Here is a 14,415-nt window from a genome sequence, read left to right on the forward strand (position 1 = left end):
TGGAATGGCAGACCTCTCGTGTCTCGCCCGCTGCTCCCCTCAGCAGTGTATTTCAGTTAGTCTGTCTGTTCTGTTCCCCACTCTATCTCTGGTGAATCCTCTCACCCTCCCACACATCTGGACTGTACCCCAGTTCTTGTATAAATAAATGAATCTTTAAAAAAAAAAGTAACACTGCATTATAAAAGAAATTATTAGATATTAGTTGCATTAGTTTATCAAACTTCTAACATAATCTATTTCTCCTTGGATAGTCAACATTTAAAAAATCCAAATGGACAATCAATATCCCCCAGGTTAGAAAAGGTGAACTCAACAAGATCTGTCCACAGTTAAGCACGGTGAACACCATCTAGAAAGCATTTCTTTCTTCAGGAAATCACTTTCCATCATATCCAAGATGATTGGCAATGGCAGTATCCAATCACAACTTTTCCTGTCTTCCTTGAGCTTGAGAAATGGGTCTCCTCTTGTCTTTGCCAAAGGTACTTCCAAGCAGCAAACCTGAAAATATACTCAGAATGTAATACAAGCCATATATAAAATATAACATCTACTTCCAACTATGTCTTGTCCAGACTTTTATTTTAGGATCAAAATGCCTAGGCCACACTGGTCAGGCTCTCTGAAAAGGAAAGGAAGCTTTGAAATTTGACAAATAACATACGACTCTTGAGTTTTTCCGCCAGAATCTTCAGGGGCTTCCTGCCTACCTATTAAGAATACAAGCAAAGACACATCCAGTCTGCAAAAAAAGATCATAATCTATGAGGTGCACAGAAACATGCTTCGAATTAGCAGTCTGTATAATCACAAGAGGGGTTTTTCCAAAGTGTGGTGGCTCTGTGGAAGAGGGAGGTATTCACTATCTATAGATGTTAGGAAAAGTGACATAAGCAGTTTCTTGACTTTTTAACAGATGGAAGTGTTGGGGAAATGAAGGGAGGGCATTCTGGACAGAGAGAACCACATCAGCAAATGAACCTACATGTGATGTTCCCCTGTGTGTCTGGAGAATGGCATCTGATTTGGGGAAGGGCTGAGCAAGATGGGACCAGATGGTCGACTTCTTTGAATGGCAAATTTTATTAAAGTGATTTGCCCATTTTTTGTTCTTATTTTTTTGTTAGCTCTCTTCTCTCTTTTCAACATTTACACACATCCTATGAAGGAACTTAGGGGAGGGAGTATGTCCCAAAGTAGAATCCTAGATAGGGGGTTTCCTAGGCTCAGAAATGACCAGGGACAGGGTCAAGGCTGGTTGAGAAGCAGATTGTAAGCATCGGGGCAGGAGATTCCAGGTCACCACAGAATAAGAGTTGAGAGAGCTCCTTATTCTGGGTCCCTGAGACCTAAAAGTAGGACAATGCAGCCACTGGATAATAGCAGTAGATGAGTCTATTGACCATTATGAATTAACTTGACCCATATCATTCATAGACTAAAAATAATCTGTCAGATACTTTTGGCACTTTACGAACTAATAAAATTTCCTAAAAGAGGGACCCTTATGCCATTTTAGAGATCAGAAAACTGAGAGTCAGAAAAGCTCAGTAATTTACCCAAAAGCACACAAGTAGGAAGTGTAGGATCTGGGATGTGAATTTAATCAGCCCAACCCCAAAGCCTATACTTAATCACTTACATTAACTACTTAAGATGTGATTAAATAATGGTTCTATTGCCTTCTAATTGTTAGGAATGGGGGGAAAACCTTTCATTTGGGTTTCTCTGTACTTCAGAGTTGCCAAATTCTTCCTAATTTTTTAGACACCACCCCCCATAGCTCACAAGAGAGTGCTGGACACATATGCTCATCATCAAGTTGATTCGTAAGAACGCACATAAGAAAACATTATACTAGACTCATCCTAAAAAAGAAAATTCAGAAAGAAAGAGACTTGATCAGTGGGTTAGTGTATATGGCTGTCAGACTGCATCTGTCTCTCCTCTTGCATATCTCTTCCCCTCAGTCCTCTCTCTCAACTTCAGAGCTGCAAGTTGCTTTCTTTTCCTGGAACAGGCCTGGAACAGACTAATATCCTAGAATCAACTCAGTTCAATATCGTAAAGCATTCCTAGAGGGGGCCTCCCTGGTGGCGCAGCAGGTTGAGCGCAGTGTTGTGAAGCTGTCCACAGTCTCTACAGTGCAGGTGTGATCCCCGGCCAGCCAGGGAGCTACCCACATGGCACAGCAGACCTCTCCTGCCTCACCCGCTGCTCCCCACAGCAGTGTCTTTGGTCCATCTGCCTGTTCTGTTCCCCACTCTGTCTCTGGTGAATCCTCTCGCCCTCCCGTGCCTCTGGCCTGTACTCCAGTTCCTGTGTGCATAAATAAATCTTTTAAAAAAAAATTCCTAGCGGAAACAAAGTCCCCAGCAACTCAGTTTACTGCTAAAGGACATAGAAGAATAATAGCAAAGAAGGTGAGTCAAACAGAAGCTGTATAACCTAGGGCAAGTAATAAACCTATCTGAACCTCAGTTCCCTTGTCTGGGAAATGGGTAATGTAACCATTACTTAGAGCTATTATGAGGATTAAATGCAATTATATATATAAAGCTCTTAATACCAAGTCTGATACATGCTAACAATGTCAGTTGCCATGTTTCTATAATTAATCTTTACCTTCAGACTCTCAGGATCCAGCATAGCACTTGGCACACAGCTGGAGCTCACCACTTGCTCAGAGAAACAAGACAGAGCTAGACATAATGAGACACACATAAAATGATACAGACAGAGAGATACAATAAGAGAGAGACAGAGCAGAAAAAGACTGAGAGAACAGCCAAGAGCTGGAGGAAGGGAGAGACAGGCAGATGCCCGGATTGACAGACATGCCAATCAACTCACTGTACTGATTCTCTTGCTTGCTCTCTACATTTTCCTTCACTGGTATCCCAAATTATATTTCTTATAAATCAACATATCAATAGATGATAAACAAGGAGGTTGTATTCTCCATCCCACCACTACACTGGCCATGCTACATAAGGGAGATTAAAATGGGAGGAATTAGTGCCCACACCCAGCATGACCTCATGGAAGCATGAATGACTGTCTAAGGAGAGAGGTTCCCCAGGAGCAGGCTGTCCTGACACTCGGAGGCATCCATCAATAACAGGGTGGTGGCATGTTTGGTCAAGTTCAGGTTGTGAGGATCAGTGACCCTGAACTCATTCACAGAGGTCTCCTTAATGGAATGAAGACACCCATTTCCTTCCCTGGCAGAGCCATTGGGCAGCACCATAAAAACTCTTCTCCACAAAGGGTAAACTTTGTTTTTTAATATTTATTTTTACTTGTTTATGCATACAAGAACTGGGGTGTAGTCCAGAGGTACAGGGGTGAGAGGATTCACCAGAGACAGACTGGGGAGCAGAACAGGTGAGTTGACTGAAATACACTGCTGAGGGGAGCAGAAGGGGAGACAGGAGAGGTCTGCTGCATCATGTGGGTCACCTCCCTCACCGGGGATTGAACTCATGCCTTGGTGGCTGGCAATAGCACCGAGACTTTAACCCTGAGCCCCACAAAGGGTAAACTTTTGTCCTCACAGCAAAAACAACCCAGTCCTGCGAAGAAGACATTGAATCTAGTTAGGAGGACAACTGTGTCCTCTCTTTGCTGTACTGGCCTTGAGAATAATATTGATAGTAAGTTGTGAGGTTTTAATGCTGGCTTTGACAGCATATACACTAAAATTGGAAAAATACAGAGATTAATTAGCATGGCCCCAGAACAAGGATGACATTCGAATCCTTGAGGCATTCCATATTTTCATTTTAACACTTGTTTTCAAGACATTTGGATAAAATAGGGTGAGCATGGCCTCCCTGGTGGTGCAAGGGGTTAAGACGCAACCTATAAAGCAATTCGCAGCCACTGCAGCACAAGTTGGATCCCTGGCCAGAGAGCAACCAACATGGCACAGCAGACCTCTCCTGACTTGCCCGCTGCTCCCCTCAGCAGTGTATTTCAGTCAGTCTGCCTGTTCTGTTCCCCACTCTGTCTCCGGTGAATCTTCTCACCCTTGGCACCTCTGGCCTGCACCCCAGTTCTTGTATGCATAAATAAATAAACCTTTAAAAGAAAAAAAACAGGGTAAGTATGGATGAAGTCATCTTGGAACAAGCAACTCTTTAAGGGACATGTGTTGAGTAAATCATTGTGGAGAAGATCTTTTTTTTTTTTTATGATGCCAGAGAAAGACTGAATCATAAGCAAAGAGCTGAAGACCACCAGAAATCTAATGCTTAAACTTTCTAAACTACTAATCATGCCATGCCCAGTTAAGTGTTTCTCAAACTGCATGGGAAGAAAGGAAAGTTTCCAAAAGGATGTCAAACAGCTTCCAACATGATCTCTCTTTCCTCCAGGCAACAGGCCAGGAGAGAGCTGGTGCCACATCATCATATACAGTTACCTCCTCTCCTTCCTACTGTTCCTGTATGGCACTTTGACCATAGATCCTGCTGCCACTATGTCTCCAAACCTGGGAACTGTCCTCTGTCCACTAAATAAAACCCCTCTTGGCAAACAATAACTGTGAGGACCATTGAACTGATCTCTAACAGGAACCCTAAACTACTGTGTACCCCGACAAGGTCAGACTTTAATGGGGGTCTCTTGTCTTTACACATTTTCATTTCATTTCAGAAGCATTCCCCAGAAATAAGAGGCTCCCCAGGAGCCAGGAGTTACTCAGCCTACCATTTTATTTCACGTTCCTAACACAAGGAGGAACACCAACAAACAGATCATTTATTTTCTTCTCCAAAGAAAACACAGCTAATTTCAGAGGTGGTGGCAATGGTTGCACGACATGAATATACTTGGTGCCATGAAACTGTAGGCTTATAAGTGATTTAAGTGGTAAGTTTGTATTATATATATCTTACCACAATTTTTAAGTTAAAAGTTAAAAAAAGAATAAATTGAATGTAACATTAAAAAAGAGGAAATGCAGCTAAGTCCCAGGTAGCTTAATGATCACTGATTTATTATTGATTTTTTTTTAAAAAGAGAATTTCAGTAGCATAGAAAGGTCACCTATGAAAATGTATGCCCTTATATTAAAAATATGCTCAAATCAAAAATGAATATATTCTCTCTGGCATAAGAGTACTGTCCCTGAGTAAGATTTTCTAAACAAAGTCATAAGCTTTTCATTCAGAAACCGGTTCTTCCACAATTGCAGCTTGGAGAACATTCAAATCACAGGAGTGGCTGGTGAGGATTTCCAGTTCTCCCTTTAACAACAATCCACTCAACAGCCTATTCTCATGCTACCTCTCAAAATGTCAAAGCCTTAGTCCCCCATTAGCTTAAGTGAAAAATATCATTTGTTTTTGCAAATGATAAAATCAGAACAGTCAGAGCTTAGATCATTCCATAAGAGAAATTCAGATTCCATCCAGATCCTGAGCCACCCCCCAACCCCCGTCCTTACCTGCCTCTGGCTCAAGAACCTTTAAGAAACAAAGGTCTTTCACTATAAACTAATTAACTCCTATTAATATCCACCTACATAAGCACCTACTCTCTGGAATCATGCCTGTTGACTTCCCCAGGAGACTCTAACACAAGAAGCCCCATGGGGAGGTGGGGGCCTGAATGCAGCTTATTTTTAGGGAAGGGAGAAGGTACAATGAATTGTTCATACCTGTTGATTTCGCCTACAAGGAGTAATGAGTGACCTGCAGGTGGTCTTAGGGGCAGGTCAGGGGAAAGCTCCAACTCAGCCCAGATTCTAACTCACCATGCATGCCAGGCACTAATGACAAGGTGCATTAGTCAGGAACAATTCCTGGAGGCAGAAAACTCAATAGCAAAGTTAAAAAAGAGAACAGATTATGACTGTTTCTTGGCCAGCTATCTACAGAAAGAGCTCTTTTATCCTGACACCAGGCCAAGCAAGACTTAGAGCAAAAGAGAACAATGGATTCTGTCAGGAATGAATCTCCCAGTTCAGTTCCCTGCCACCCTGCCCACAATGGTGTCTGCATCTGCTCTAGATTTCACATCTTCCCCTCAGTTTGGGGAGTAAAAATACAAACCATCCTCTTCACAACAAGAGCCAGTCTACCCCTTGAGTTCTGCCTCCCTCTCCAGCCCCTTCATCTGTCCGGTCATCTCTCCTATCTTTTCTGCACCTCCCTTTCCATTGCCATGTTCCCTTTAGCACAGTGGTTCCAAATATTTGTGGCTCACCAATCTCTTTGAGAAGCAGGTAAGTTTTGCATGCCATTTCTCGGGGGGGGGGGGGGGGGGGTGTGGTAGAAGCTCAGAGCTCATGAAACCCAGACAAAGCACCCCTGCTTTAGCAATTCTCTTCCACCTTAGACCTTAGCTGCTAGTGAGCTCCCTCCTTTCAAATCAAGCTTCTAGAACACACTCTGTGTGCCCCATGCCCTTTCCTTTGACAATCCACTGCCCTCACTCTACTAAAACAAATCCTGCTAAAGTAACCACTGATAGCCCAAATGCTAAACCCAATGAATACATTCCCCTGTTCCTTTTCCTCTCCTTCTCTCTCCATGTTGTATCTCACAGTGCTCTCTTCTCATATCCTAAAACTCATTTCCTTGGTATCTTGACATCACTGCAGCAAACCCCTCTTAGAGCACAACTAACAACTTCTTTTCTAGGAAATTCTCCGGTCACCCAGTTGGGTCCCCGCCACCGTGTTTATAAACTCACAAGCTTCCACTTCACACTATGGCTGATCAGCCAACCTACAAGCATAATTTCCAAATCAAAATCTCTAGCTCGGAATTTTTTTAGCTCCAGGCCTGTGAAACCACCCTTCCACTTGACATTCCCACCTGAAAGTTCCATCAGCTCCCCACACTACACTCCAAGCCAATCCACCTCTCCTCTTCCCCCCAAAACCTGCTCTTCTCTCTTTTCTTTCTTGACAAATACCAAGTTGACTAAGCCAGAAACTTCCCTCTTCCTTGCCCCATATCTAATCAAGTTTCAATTCCTGTGTCATCCTAAATATCTCTTTTGCTTCTCTTTCCCACTGTCCTGATCATGCCCTCATCTCCCAAACCAAAATATTATAAAACCATTTTCATTGGTCTTTCTTGCCTCCAATCTTGCTGCCTTGCAATTTATTATCTATCCTTCCGGCAGAGCAGATTGTTCTAACATAAAAATCTGCTATTGTCAGATCATATGGTATTTCCATTTTTAGTTTTTTGAGGAATTTCAATCCCATTTTCCATAGAGGTTACAGCAATTTACATTCCCTTACCAACAATTTGTTCTTTCAGTCTTCTTGATACAAGCCTTTCTCACAGGAGTGAGGTAATATCTCCTGGTGGTTTTGACTGCATTTCCCTCAGCTCAAGAAACCACCATAGAAACTAAAAGGCAACTGCAGACTAGAAAATATTTGCACATCACAGGTCTGATAAGGGATTATTTTCCAAGTATATAAAGAACTCATACAATTCAACAACAACAAAAATCCAATCAAAAAATCAATAAGACCCTAAACAGACACTTCTTCAAAGAAGACATACAGGTGGCCCACAGACACAGGAAAATATGCCTAACTTCATTGTCTTTTTTTGAAAAATACAGTATTTTGTATGCACAGGCAGTGGTAACTGAGGGCAATAGGAGACTTTAGTCTTTTTTTCCAACAAACAATCCACATGTTTAACTTCTACTATAAATTATGATTATGATGTGCAGTGAGTTTTAAGAATAACAAAACAAAAAACCCAAAATGGTGTGGTATTCAGAGCAAGTCCACCCATGACTACTTTTCTTTTTTTAGAAGATTTTTTTTTACAGATTTATTTATTTATACATACAAGAACTGGGGTACAGGCCAGAGATGTGGGGAGTGAGAGGATTCACCAGAGACAGAGTGGAGAGCAGAACAGACACAGCCACTGAAGTACACTGCTGAGGGGAGCAGTGGGCAAGACAGGAGAGGTCTGCTGTGCCATGTGGGTAGCTCCCTGGCCAAGGATAGAACTCATGCTACAGAGGTTGCTGATAGCTTCAGAGTGCTGTGCTTAACCCCTTGTGGCACCAGGGAGGCCCCCACCATGACTTCTTGGCACTCAAAGGAAGAGCCTGCTCTAAGAGGCACTGGGGGCTTGATTCCCAGGGGTATTAAATTATTTGAATAAACCCCCTATCTGTTGACTGAAAGAATGTTCCCCTCTCATTCTTGGCACCCTCACTTGGCTGGCAAAGTCAGGGATATTTTTCTAGTGAACACTTCTCAGGGCTTCTCAGGGCTGTGACTCATAGAAGGTGGAGGAGAGGAGCCCTCAGGGGCTGGGTGAGCAAGAAAACCAGACCGCCAGATGTGCAGTGTCTTACTCAGGCTTTGCCTTTCCCAGAATCCTGGATTCCCATTGTCAGGAAAATGTTCCTAAAGAGGACCCCCTTATCTCCTTCTAAAGAAGGACATAGGCAGAGAGATGAAACCAAGGGCTGTGAGCCAAATGGGGAGGGCATGGAGAACAGAGAGACTCACACAGCAGCGGGGACCTGGCTAATTGGCTCAAAGTATAGAGTCACGAGAGAGAGAGTAGATAAGCCACAGGCTGGGAGAAAATATTTGCAGAAGACATATCTGATAAAAGACTGCTATCTAAAATATACAAAGAACTCTAAGAAGTCAACAATAAGAAAAGAAACAACCAATTTAAAAATGGGACAGACTTGAACAGACACCTCATTAAAGAAGATAAACAAATGACAAGCATCCGAAAAGATACTCCACATTATATGTCATTAGACAATTGCAAATTAAAGTAACAATGAGATAGCACTGTACACCTCGTAGAATGGCAAGAATCCAGACACAGACAATACCACATACTGGCAGTGGAACAGGAGCGCTCATGCATGGCTGGTGAGAATGCAAAAGGCTACAGCCACTTTGGAAAACTGTTCACTTTGGAAAGCTGCTTCTTGCAAAACTAAGCGTACTTTTATCATAGGATCCAGAAATCATGCACACTGGTAGTGATCCAGAGGCACTGGAAAACCTGCACCAAATGTTTATAGCTGCTTTATTCATAGTTGCCAAAACCTGGAAACAACCAAATGCTCTTTAGTAGATGAATGGGTAAAAAAAAAACTGTAGCATATGCAGTGGAATATTATTCAGCACTAAAAAGAAATGGGCCATCAAGTCATGAAAATACATAGAGTACATATTACTACGTTAAAGAAGCCAGTCTGAAAGGTTACATACTATATGGCTCCAGTCATATGACATTCTGGAAAGGAAAAACTACAGAGACAGTAAACAGATGAGTGATTGCCAGGGGTTGGTGGGAGGGAGAGATGCATAAGTGAAGCCCAGAGGATTTTTTTTTAAAGATTTATTTATTTATGTATACAAGAACTGGGGTACAGGCCAGAGGTGCGAGGGGTGAGAGGATTCACCAGAGACAGAGTGGGGAACAGAACAGGCAGATTGGCTGAAATACACTGCTGAGGGGAGCAGCGGGCGAGGCAGAAGAGGTCTGCTGCGCCATGTGGGTAGCTCCCTGGCTAGGGATTGAACTTGTGCTGCAGTGGCTGCAGATGGCTTACGTCTTAACCCCTTGCACCACCAGGAAGGCTCAAAGCATAGAGGATTTTTAGGGCAGTAAGAAAGCTTATGATTCAGTAATGGTGGATACGTGTCATTATACATTTATGGAAATCCAGTGTTTTAGACAAAACCAAGAGTGAGCCCCAATGGAATCTACACACTATGTTCAATTGTAAGAAATGCACCACTCTAGTGGAGGGCAGATGCAGATAATGGAGGAGGCTGTGTATGAGGGGGGAGTGGGAGGAGTATATGGGGAATCTTTGTAGAGTTCAACTTTGCTGTGAATCTAAATCTGCTCTAAAAATTAAAGTATATGATAAATATATATAAAAGATATGTTAACTGATCTTATGTATGAGCATACAGTCTATTTATTTTATATTTACATAGATAAATACATATGTGTATCTAGCTAGCTAGCTAGCTACATTTGGAGGAGGGGAGAGAGAGAGAGAGAATTACCTTTGAGGGACAAAGTAAAGAAACAAAGATGAGCAAATGTGTGAATACTTGAATGGACCAGTGCACAGCAGCTATTCAGCACCAAAATGCCAAAGAAATAAATAGTCAGAGATGACATTTGAGCAGAGTTTGTTGAAAAACTATTCTAAATGAATTACCGTAAAAATGTTATTAAGAAACAGGAGACTTTAAGGAGGAAATTAGATATTCAGCCTCCTGGGTTCAGTTGTAAGGGACAAGGAACTGGTCAAGCAGAGGAGATGAGAGATAAGTCAGGAATGATGTGAAAAATTTGAAAGTCTCTTGTGTAGAGATAAGAGGATAATTATTTGACCCATGAAGGCAGTAATTCAGATCTAAAATATCACCAATAATTCTAAATTTTATTGTAGTCTGTTAGGGAAAGAAGTCTCTGGGGATTTTGAATAAATGCTTCTTGAAATGAAAACTCCCCCAAAATAACTGACATTTCTGTAATCCTTAAAGAACAGGTCTTAAGAGAAAAATGGCTTTTCAGGTGGCTATTGGAACATCAGTGTCTGAACAGCTAATGTTCACCTTTGCTTTAGATCACCCTCATTAATCAGGTCCTATTAATGCCACACACGTAATTATATAACACAGCATTATGTTAAATATTTAAGGCTTTTGTATTGCATCACAACGTGGGTGTGATAATGTATTCCCTCAATTTGAGTACATATGTCAAATATCATAAATTTTCATCTATATTCTCAGCTCAAGGCCCCTCAGCAAATTAATAGCCAAAAGAGTGCTTTGCAGGTCCATGGTAAGTTGCTTAGCATACTTTCTATACTTGCTTTAGTCCCACAAATTCATTCAGCTTTCTAAAATAGGCCTATCCTGTTTTCTAATTGCCACATTAGATTTTTTTAAATCTTAATCACATGTGATTTTAAAATCACATCACACTTGTAAACTGAGTCACTGAAACAATAAAAAAAATACATTATAAATGAATGCCCGATAAAATTAACTCCAAGATCTTACAATAAAATTTATCTTCTCCTACTTACTTTGCACTTTTAATGCACAAACAAAATTCACCTTTAAACAAAAAAACTCACCTTTATAAAATTCCAAGTGCTATCATAGGATCTCATTCATTATTCCTTCCAACAATCTTTTTTTTTTTTTTATTTTTTTTATTTTTAAAGATTTATTCATTTATTTATTATTTATTTTATTTATTTATTTATACAAGCACTGGGTACAGTCAGAAGCGCGGGAGGGTGAGAGAATTCACCAGAGCCAGAGAGGGGAGCAGAGCAGGCAGAAGGACTGAAGTACACTGCTGAGGGGAGCAGCGGGCGGCAGGAGAGGTCTGCGCGCCATGTGGGACCCTCCTCAGGTGGCCGGGGAGCAGCCAGGGATCGAACCGGCGCCGCAGACACAGCGGGCAGCTTCGCAACCCAGCGCTCAACCGCTGCGCCACCAGGGAGGCCCCCTTCCAACAATCTTATGGTACAAAGTCAGCATTGTCCTAATTAAACAGAGAAGGAAGACCCTTGTTGACATTTCCATGAGAAATAGCAGAATGGAAAATAAAAGCATGTTTATAGAACCTGCAAATATTTTTATGAAAATTCTGTTATGAATTCTCTGGCATCCCCCTGGCAACTCACAAGAATCACTCACTCCCATTAAATCAATAAACTCTTGCTTCTTCCACCTTAAGTCCAGCTGGGGAGGCAGCCATCCTGACAGTGCCTGACTCAGCTCTGGATTCGGCTGCCTCTCTCTTCCAAGTACCCCCTCCTCAGGAACCCTCAACATAAATTTCCTTTACCCTTTCTTTTAAATTATACACACCCAGGGTCTCCCTGGTGGTACAGGGATTGAAGTCTCAGTGCTATCAAGCTATCCCCAGCCACCGTGGCATGAGTTTGATCCAGCCAGGGAGGCGACCCACATGGCCCACTCCTGTCTCACCCACTGCTCCCCTCAGCAGTGTATTTTAGTAGATCCACCTGTTATGCTCTCCACTCTGTCTCTGCTGAATCCTCTCACCCCCTGCACCTCTGGCCTACAATCTAGCTCTTTTATGCATAAATAAAAATTTTAAAAAATAAGTTATACACACCCAAACATGCTTTTCTACAAATCTATCAGCTGTTTTCATTTGAATTAATAAAGAACAGGTAGAAACTTTGTTTTATCCATGTGGGCGACATTGTCCTGGACAAATTCTGTTGCAGTTAATAATGCATTACCTAATGCAGCAAAAGTTGCTTTGCTGTGTGGTGCTGATGAAGTTCTATAGATTATCATTTTTCACCTGTATAACAAGGTGCCTGTTGAAATGCAGATTCCTAGGCTCCAGCGCAAACCTACCAAATCAGGCTCAGAGGTGGCAATACACTTATTTTTTTTAAGATTTATTATTTATTTATGCATACAAGAACTGGGGTATAGGCCAGAGGTGTGAGGGGGTGAGAGGATTCACCAGAGACAAAGTGGGAAGCAGAACAGGCAGATCTACTGAAATACACTGTTGAGGGGAGCAGTGGGCGAGACAGGGGAGGTCTGCTGGGCCATGTGGATAGCTCCTCGGCTGGGGATTGAACTCATGCCACAGTGGCTGGGGATAGCTTAATAGTCCTGAGACTTAGCCCCTTGCACCACCAGGGAGGTCCCAGCAATACATTTAAACCAACACCACAGTGATTCTGAAGCAACATACATTACAAAAAAAAAAGACTGGACTGGGATTTCTCAAACTAGACTGCCTGTTCTTGAGGAAAAGAACCCATTCTTATTCACCCTCAAAGGCCCAACAAATGATTGAGGTGCTTAATGTTCAATGACTGAATGCATAGGAATCAGTTGTTAATCAAAAGTGTAATATAAGTGTCCTCGTCCTCCATCTTTTAGTTAGAAGCAGTTCAAGCATACTTAACCAGGAAGCAAAGTAAGTCCTTTAAGCTACTGTTTACCTTTGTCCTATTCCCTGCATGTGAAGTGTGGAACTGAATAAGCCAACAGCATGTCTACCTCTGCAAAACCCGCTGGGTAGACCTTATCCCTCCCAGTCTGAAGCTCGCAGATTCTTCAGATGCCCAGAAAACAAAGTCCTTTGGTCACTTTTCAACAAAAAAGAAATCTAATTTGGTAAAACAGTACCTCTCCAAATTCTCGTTCAGGTAAAACCTCCCTACTCCCCCAATCTGCTGGGAAACACACTGCGTCCTCTCCTTTGCCTCCACCCTCATGCCTCTGCTTGGCTGGGAGGGCGCTGGGAGGTAAAACAGCAACGCACAAGTCTTCACTGGCTGGTGGCGTTGTGATCTGAGCGGGCCTCAATGCAGCAGATGCACTGGCTCTTCTCCCTCATGGGGATCCTCCTCCCCACCCAGCACCCTAATGTAATCACCAGTATGAGTGAGATCTCCTCCAACTGGCCATACATGCCATCCCCTCAGCTCTAGTTTCCTCTACGTCCATGCCCAGCCCCTTCTGCTGGGTTCACCTTGCCCCTCCAAGTCCAACTTCCTCTTCCATGGGCCTCAGCTATTCACACCTCATCTCCTTCACCAGTGGGAGAACAAATCCTATTATCACCTTCCCCCCTCACTCCACCAGTTCTGGTCAGAAAGAAACTGATGCCAGTCCCTTTCTTTGAAACTCCGAAGCCCCCCTCATTTGGCTTATGATCCAGGGGGAGCTCTCTCTCCCTGCCCCAGGTAGGCACACTGACAGCTCCCTCCCCAAAGGATTCCCACTGCCCACGCCATGATGATGCTTTACTCCCACCGGAGTACATGAGGGTGAATGCCAGTTAACACCAGCTCCACAGTCTCAGCCTACATCTGACGAAGAAGTAGAGACATTTGTCAGCTGTCATTGTTCCTGGAGAGACAACTAAAAAGTCACACCTAACATCTGTTACATTACTCAGGCCCTCAGTTACAAGGAAAAGGACTCACTCAGTTCATCTTCATTAGCGGAGACGTGAGATAAGAATACTCACATTAATAAGAGACACTGAACACTGCTGTGGGTCGAGGGTAGTTGTACCCAAACCTCAAAATAACTGGAAAGTAGTTCAGAATGTGAAACAGATCCAATGACCAAGAATTCTCATCGCCCACTTAGCAAGGGAATTCCCAGGCTCCCCTAACATGGGCACAGAGATGGTTCTTTATTTCTATGCCACCCCGCTCCTTCTGCTCCCACACACATGCCAGCTCCTACTCTAACTTCCATTCCATAGGACACCATTAGCAGGTGAAATGTTAATAGGCCAGAGTTCTACTGTTAAATAAGTCTGAGAAATACTGAGTTAACGTTAGAAAAGCAATGGGATTCTTGGTGTCTTTAGTATATTAAGATGTGACTCTCCAGGCCTT

At 42.7% G+C, this 14,415-nt stretch overlaps 1 long non-coding RNA gene and 1 other non-coding gene across 2 annotated transcripts in view; one reads left to right on the forward strand and one right to left on the reverse strand.

The window, feature by feature from the left end:
- Positions 1-14,415, reverse strand: part of LOC119239004 (uncharacterized) — a 64,571-nt gene continuing 50,156 nt past the window's right edge. The window contains exon 4 of the long non-coding RNA XR_005123724.2: positions 1-504. This is a non-coding gene — a long non-coding RNA (uncharacterized LOC119239004). The remainder of the gene's footprint in view (positions 505-14,415) is intronic.
- On the forward strand, positions 3,678-3,785 carry LOC119239592 (U6 spliceosomal RNA). The gene has a single exon (XR_005123878.1). It is a non-coding gene; the product is annotated as a U6 spliceosomal RNA (small nuclear RNA).

The sequence above is a fragment of the Talpa occidentalis genome, unplaced genomic scaffold (genome assembly GCF_014898055.3).
Source record: "Talpa occidentalis isolate TD23 unplaced genomic scaffold, MPIMG_talOcc4v2.1 talOcc4.11, whole genome shotgun sequence".
Taxonomy (NCBI): Eukaryota; Metazoa; Chordata; class Mammalia; order Eulipotyphla; family Talpidae; genus Talpa; species Talpa occidentalis.